Here is a 7,853-nt window from a genome sequence, read left to right as displayed (position 1 = left end):
CAATTCCTTTGTAATCTACTTTAAATCATAGATAATTACAGTCAGATAGATTACATAATCTATCTGGTAGATAGATAGATAGATAATTATAATCAGTCCTTTGCATATGTTCTCAACTCAAACTCACTTATTCCTCTCTTGCTTCCAAGTACTCCTTGGTTGACCACCGTCCAGCTTAAATCAAATTTGCTCTGCCTGCTCGATACCTGCATCCTGGCAGCTGAATGTAGCTTAAGATAAACATTCAAATTTGCTGACTAGTCTTACATTAAATAATCATTAACCTCAACTGGCCCCATAATACTGCCTGGCAAACATACTATATTTCCTTAATCCATTTACTCTGACTTTGCTGGACAGGTTTTCTCCTATCTCCTTAAATTCCTGAGACTTTCCCTTTCATCTTCTTTCTTGGCTTATGACCAAGCTCCTCCTCTCACTGAGAAAATGGAAGCAATCATTATTAAGTCCACATACTTCTACCACATCTCTCTAACTATCTGCATTTGTACCCATATATCTACTTTCTCTCTTGTTACCTGTGGATAAAGTATCTCACTTCCATCTAATGCCAGCCCCTCAATGTACACTAGATCTTATCTCCTCTTTTCTATTCAAGGACATTGCTTCAGCAATTCTCCCATCTCTCTCTGTACCATCAATTTTTCCTCTATAACATGATGTTATTTTTCTCAACTTTGAAAGCAAACAACTCTCTCTCTTAGATCCACTTCCTTCAACAGTTATTGCTCCATTTCTCCCTTTCTTTTCACGCCAAAATTCCTTTTAAAAATTATGTAAGCTAACTAATTTCTCTCCTCTCCTGAACCTACTCTAATCAGGTTTCTGCTTCTACTCCATCATCGAACTTGCTCCTAGCAAGGTCACCAACATCCTTCATACTGTTAAATCAAATGATCAGTTTTGAGGTCTTACTTGATATATCAGCAACATGTGAAACTATGGATCACTCTGTTTCCTTGAAATAATTTTTTCACATGGGTTCCAGGACATTGTACTCTCCTGGTTTGCCTCTTCTCTGGCCACCTTTATATCTTTTTGCTGGTTCCTTTTTATCTCCCTGTCCTCAAAATGTTGCAGTGGTTCAGAGTTTACTTCTTAGGCCTCTTGTCCTGTCTACAGGCCTCTTGTCCTGTCCCTTGATGGTCTCAGCCTTATGGCTTTAAATACCAATATATGGTATATACAATGCTGATGATTCCAAATTTATATCTCAGACTTTGCCTCTGAACTTTGCCCCTGAATTCTAGTCCTATATATCCAACTATCCACTTGATATCTCACTTAGCTGAGCTCCTGATAGCAACAGACCTATTCCTTATGCTTTGTCCCTGATGACACTTTTTGCCTTGAATTTGTAGCTTCAATTCATCTTATATAAAATAGATACTTTGTTTCTGTTTTTCATTTTGTTTTGTTTTTGGTGTTTTCTGTTCATATTAGCCTGGAATACCTACTTATATTTCTTTCCATTTGTCTGTAGTCTTTCATTTTAAATATGTCTCTTATAGATAATATATTGTTAGACCTTAATTTTTAAATCCAGTCTGAGATCCAACCTGAGTTTCTGCCTTCTCATTGAGGGATTTAACTTATCGACATTTATTGTAATTTCAGTTATATTAGGATTTATTTTTGCCATCTTATAAAGATGAGTAAGATGGAAAACTCCCTAATGAGCTGATTAGGAAAAAGAGACTATTCAAATAATCAAATCACATAACGAAATCAAAAGAACTAGTACAGATACAACAGAGATAGAAAAGAATATGATGGTCAATTATAAGCTGATATACTAAAAGCTAGATGATTTTTGGAAAATTATAAAATTCCAAGATTGGCAGAAAACATTAAAAATATGAACAGATTAAATACCTATAAACACATTGAATAGCAATTAAAGACCTTTCCCCCCTGGGGGGCAGGGGGACCTTAGGCTTATATGGTTTTACAGTGAATTTTACTAAGCTTTCAAGGGACAGATAATCCCTTTATCAATTAAATGTTCCAGAAAATAGGAAAAGGGAAAAAGCTGCATAATGATTTATTCCAAAATCAGTACAAGAAAAGAGAATCATAACCCATGTTACTGATGAAAATAGATTTTAAAAAATAAATGCAAAGAAATATTATCCAACTATGGCTTAACATGACAAAGCAATCAATGTTATTGACCGTATCTATAGATTAAAGGAGAAAAATCACATAATCTTTCCAAGAATTGTGGTATAATACACTTGATAAGGTTACACATTTGTATTTAAAATGTCTTCAGAAAAACAGAAATATTAATTCTCTATACAAGCAATAATGAACCAAAAATGGCAATACCATTCACAATAGTACCAAAAATTATAACATATTTAACAATTAGTTCACAAATGTGGCACAATGTTTACCCTGAAAAAAATTTAAACTCTATTCAAGGATATAAAAGAAGATCTAAAAAAAAAAAAATAGATAAAGTATGTTCTTAGTTAAGACAACTTAGTAAAGATGTCAGTTCCTTGAAAAATAACCTATAAGTTCAAATCTTATTTTAAAGGGTGCCTGGGTGGCTCAGTTGGTTAAGGTTAAGCATCTGACGATTTTGTCACAGGTCATTATCTCATGGTTTGTGAATTCAAACCCTGTACTGGCCGCTGTGCTGAAAGTGCCGAACATGCTTGGGATTCTCTCTCTCCCTCTCTTTCTCTTGTCCCTCCCCTACTTGCACTCTCTCTCCCTCAAAAATAAATAAATAAACTTAAAAAAAATTTTTTTAATGTTTATTTATTTTTGAGGGAGAGAGAGACAGAGCATGAGCGGGGGAGGGGCAGAGAAAGAGGGAGACACAGAATCTAAAGCAGGCTCCAGGCTCTGAGCTGTCAGCACAGAGCCTGACTTGGGGCTTGAACTCAAAACTGTGAGATCGTGACCTGAGCCCAAGTTGGACACTTAACTGACTGAGGCACCCATGCACCCCAATAAATAAACTTTAAGAAAATCTTATTTTAAAATGTTAGCTGGAACTTTATTAGAAACTTGACAAACTCATTCTAAACTGTATGTGAAAACATACAGCACATGAAAAGAGGATCACTTTTGAAAAAGAAAATGAGAAAGGGGTTAATAATATAGCTATTATGAGCTGGCACATTATAGAAATTATAGAAATTTAAAAAATACATTATAGAAATTTTTTAAAATTTACATCCAAATTAGCATATAGTGCAACAATGATTTCAGGAGTAGATTCCTTAGTGCCCCTTACCCATTTAGCCCATCCCCCCTCCCACCACCCCTCCCATAACCCTCAGTTTGTTCTCCATATTTATGAGTCTCTTCTGTTTTGCCCCCCTCCCTGTTTTTATATTATTTTTGTCTCCCTTCCCTTATGTTCATCTGTTTTGTCTCTTAAAGTCCTCATATGAGTGAAGTCTATGATTTTTGTCTTTCTCTGACTAATTTCACTTAGCATAATACCCTCCAGTCCCATCCACATAGTTGCAAATGGCAAGATTTCATTCTTTTTGATTGCCAAGTAATACTCCATTGTATATACATACCACATTTTCTTTATCCATTCATCCATCAGTGGACATTTGGGCTCTTTCCATACTTTGGCTATTGTTGACAGTGCTGCTATAAACATGGGGGTGCATGTGTCCCTTTGAAACAGCACACCTTTATCCCGTGGATAAATGACTAGTAGTGCAATTGTTGGGTCGTAAGGTAGTTCTGTTTTTAGTTTTTTGAGGAGCCTCCATACCGTTTTCCAGAGTGGCTGCACCAGCTTGCATTCCATATGTTTATTCATTTTTTGAGAGAGACAGAGTGCAAGCAGGAGAGAGGGGGAAACAAAGAATCTGAAGCAGGCTCCAGGCTCTGAGCTGTCAGCACAGAGCCCAATGCAGGGCTCAAATTCACAAACTGTAAATCACGACCTGAGCCAAAGTCCAATGCTTAACCAACTGAGCCACCCAGGCACCCCATGACTTAAAGGTATTAATAAAAATAAATAAATAAAACTATCAGGCTAATAGAAGAAAATGTAGAAAAATATCTTTGTGATCTAGGGAATGGAAAGGTTTCTTAAACAGGATCCAAAAATACAAAACTTAAATCGCTTTAAATACCTTACAGTTTTATTTTATGTATATTTTAATACTTTATGTACACTTTATACTTTAAATATCTTATACTTTTATTCCTCAATTACACTGCAATAAAGCTGAAAATAAAATAAAAACAAAACCAAAATGAAACTTAAGGCCCAAACTTCATGGATTATTTGCCAGCATGGCAAAACTTAAGAGTGGTTAGTACCAATCTTGGCAAACAAAATATGTGGGAAGACTGAGCTCTTATGCATAGGATGTGGAAGTATAAGCTGTCTTAGCTGTTCTGGGAAGCAACCTGAAAACACTTTCATGAAGTTAAGTGTGTGTGTGTGCCTTGGAATCCCAAATTACCATCTCCTGGGTATATGTCTTAGAAAAAAAGTGTCATGTGCGTTATCACGGGAACATATACAAATGTTCACTTAGCTTTTGGCAAGATAGCAGGGAGATGAAAGCAGGTGTTCTAACCAGGGGAACACTTACATAAAATAGGATGGAAGCAGACTGTGGAAGAAACATAGCAACTAAAAGCAACAAACTGAGTGTACATATAGTCCATAGATTTTAAACACATAATGTTAAGTTTAAAAAGAAAAAAAATAGGATATTTGAAGTATAATATTACTTATGCATGTTAAAAATAAATACACACCTTTGTATGTAGTCTTCCTGTACCTCTTTTTTTATTTTTAAAAAAATGTTTGTTTGTTTATTTATTTTTGAGAGAGAGAATGCATGAATAGCAGATGGACAGATGGAGAGAGACAGAGAGGAGACAGAGAATCCCAAGCAGGCCCTGAGCTGCCAGAGCAGATCCCGACACTGGGCTCAAACCCACAAGTTGTGAGATCATGACCTGAGCTGAAACCAAGAGTTGGACACTTAACTGACCGAGCCACCCAGGCACCCCACTTCCTATACCTCTTGTTAAAAACTACGCACAGCAAAAAAGGAAAGCGAATCAAAATGCCTACAATTGATACTAAAATGCAGGCAAAAAATCCTACAATCTCTAATTTAAATGCAAGTTGAGAGAGATAAAGTACATACCATTCAGAACTCCCACAAATGTGTAGAGGCACAGAATCTGCTTGAAAGTGTGGAGGATTTGCAGTCTTAATGTTGGTAGAACCTGGTAATAACAAGCATTTGCTCCCAGAAGGAAATCACCCAGCCATTAGTTGGAACAGCTGAGAGCTAGTCTGAAACCTGGCAGATCAGCACTGGCAACAGGAGTCAAAACATATGGGCTGGGAAAATTCATATGAAGGAAGGTGCTTGGGAAAGTGTCACTTTCAGGAGAAAGAGGCACTTTGGAAAGTAGTCATTGTTCCTTGAAAACAGCAACCAGTGGTAAACGGAAGAAAATAAGTAACTGGTAATAAGTACCCCACTGAAAAAGTGAATAGGAGAATCAGAAATCTGACCGTAAAAAAAGCACCTACTTAAGAAAACTGCTTTTCATTCTAGTAACAGAAGAGGGGGCCCTTGAGCTGAAAAAAAATCAGGAAAGCCCTTGAAACCCTGTCCATTCTGGCTTGAAAGATCCACCTGCTAAAAACTCAGAAAATCTAACATATTCAAACATGAATAACAATAACAACAAAACTTCAGTATCCATATAAAGTTACTATAAAAAAACACGCACACACAGAAACAATCACGAGTTTTGACAGATGAAAGCATACCAAAGCAGAAATTGCTAACCCAAAGCAGAAATTAAGACTAAACTACAAGATATATAATTGTAGTGAATCCTGTGGAACCCTCTCCACACACCATGTTCAGGACCAAAGTACTCATATCCCAAGTTGCTACAAGTCACTATGAAGATATTATAGTCATGAATATCTATGCAATAAATAATATAGCAATGACTTTGGTAAAGTAGGAACTACAGAAGATTGAAGAAATGGACAGAAAATGCTAATAATGACTTTAATGCATATCTCTCATTTCAAGACAGTCCAAGAAAGAATAGAAACAAAAAAAAAGTAAGAATTTAGGAGAACTAAACAATGTTGATCTATAAGACAGTCTTATAAGACAGATAAAAGGTTTATCAATCTTTTACTACAAAATGTTACATGATGCTGCATAACAAAATGTAGTGGCTTAAAACAACACACATATATTATGTCACAATTTCTGTGGGTCAGGAGTTCAGTACTGGTTTGGCTGGCTGGTTTTGGCTTATGGTCTCTCATGAGACCAAATGTTGGCTTGGGCTTCAATCATCTGAAGGCTTGATTGTGGCTGTAGGTTCTGCTTCCAAACTGGCTCACTCACATAATTGTTGGCTAGAGGCAATATGGATGTCTCCAAAGAGCTTTTTGATATGTGATACTCAAGGGAATATCATAAGTGACCCAAGAGAGACAGAAAAGATGAAGCCATAATGCCTTTGTATGTACCTACCAAAAGTAAAATTTTTGATTGTTTTTTCTGTTAAAATAAAAAATTGATCTTTGAAAAAAAAAACTGTCAATACTAAGATAACAGAAGTTTCTTAAATCAGAAAACTACTCTACTACAAGAGCCTGTTAAGTTTTGAGTTCTGCATTCACAGTAGTCATTCAAGAGGTGTAAGAAAGGAAGAATGGGAAGATAAAAAGCTCCAGCAAGAAATACACAGAAACTATGTTTGGTCAGCATGATTCACTAATGGGAATGTTCCAACATTATCTGACTTATTTGCAAGACAAAGACCTTTTAAAAATAGTGCAATTTACTGCTAGGAATTTACCCAAGGGATACAGGAGTACTGATGCATAGGGGCACTTGTACCCCAATGTTTGTAGCAGCACTCTCAACAATAGCCAAATTATGGAAAGAGCCTAAATGTCCATCAACTGATGAATGGATAAAGAAATTGTGGTTTATATAACACAATAGAGTGCTATGTGACAATGAGAAAGAATGAAATATGGCCCTTTGTAGCAACGTGGATGGAACTGGAGAGTGTGATGCTAAGTGAAATAAGCCATACAGAGAAAGACAGACACCATATGTTTTCACTCTTATGTGGATCCTGAGAAACTTAATAGGAACCCATGGGGGAGGGGAAGGGAAAAAAAAAAGAGAGGTTAGAGTGGGAGAGAGCCAAAGCATAAGAGACTCTTACAAAAATGAGAACAAACTGAGGGCTGATGGGGGGTGGGAGGGAGGGAAGGGTGGGTGATGGGTATTGAAGAGGGCATCTTTTGGGATGAGCACTGGATGTTGTACGGAAACCAATTTGACAATAAATTTCATATATTTTAAAAAAAAAGATAAAGATAAAAAAATTAAAAAAATAAAAATAGTGCAATTTAAAGATTTGGACCTGGTTCTGCTTGAATTGAAAGGGCTTTGCCTTGATCAAGAGCCTCAAGCAGAGGACAGAATAAGAGGATAAGTATAAGTATTAAGTCTTTTTTGTATGTATGTGGTGATTATCTCCAACTACGATAAAAGCTACTCATGAAAGACCTTGTCTTTCTTTTCTATCTAGTTTAGCTGTTCAATAAATGAACTACCTAACAGATATCAAGATTTAAAAAATATGGTCAGCCTTCATTTGAAGTACAAATTTGTGATTACAAGAGTACTAAACTAAAAAGTCTTGACTTCCAATGCTGCTAGGTATTGGGCACCTGCGTGCTCAATAAGGGGCACCTGCATGGCTCAATAGGTTAAGTGTCCAATTCTTGATTCCAGCTCTCAGGTCATGATCTCATGGTGAGTTCA

This window comes from Lynx canadensis, chromosome B4 (assembly GCF_007474595.2).
Source record: "Lynx canadensis isolate LIC74 chromosome B4, mLynCan4.pri.v2, whole genome shotgun sequence".
Lineage (NCBI taxonomy): Eukaryota > Metazoa > Chordata > Mammalia > Carnivora > Felidae > Lynx > Lynx canadensis.
The sequence above is the reverse complement of the archived record's forward strand: the minus strand, read 5'-3'. Positions refer to the sequence as shown.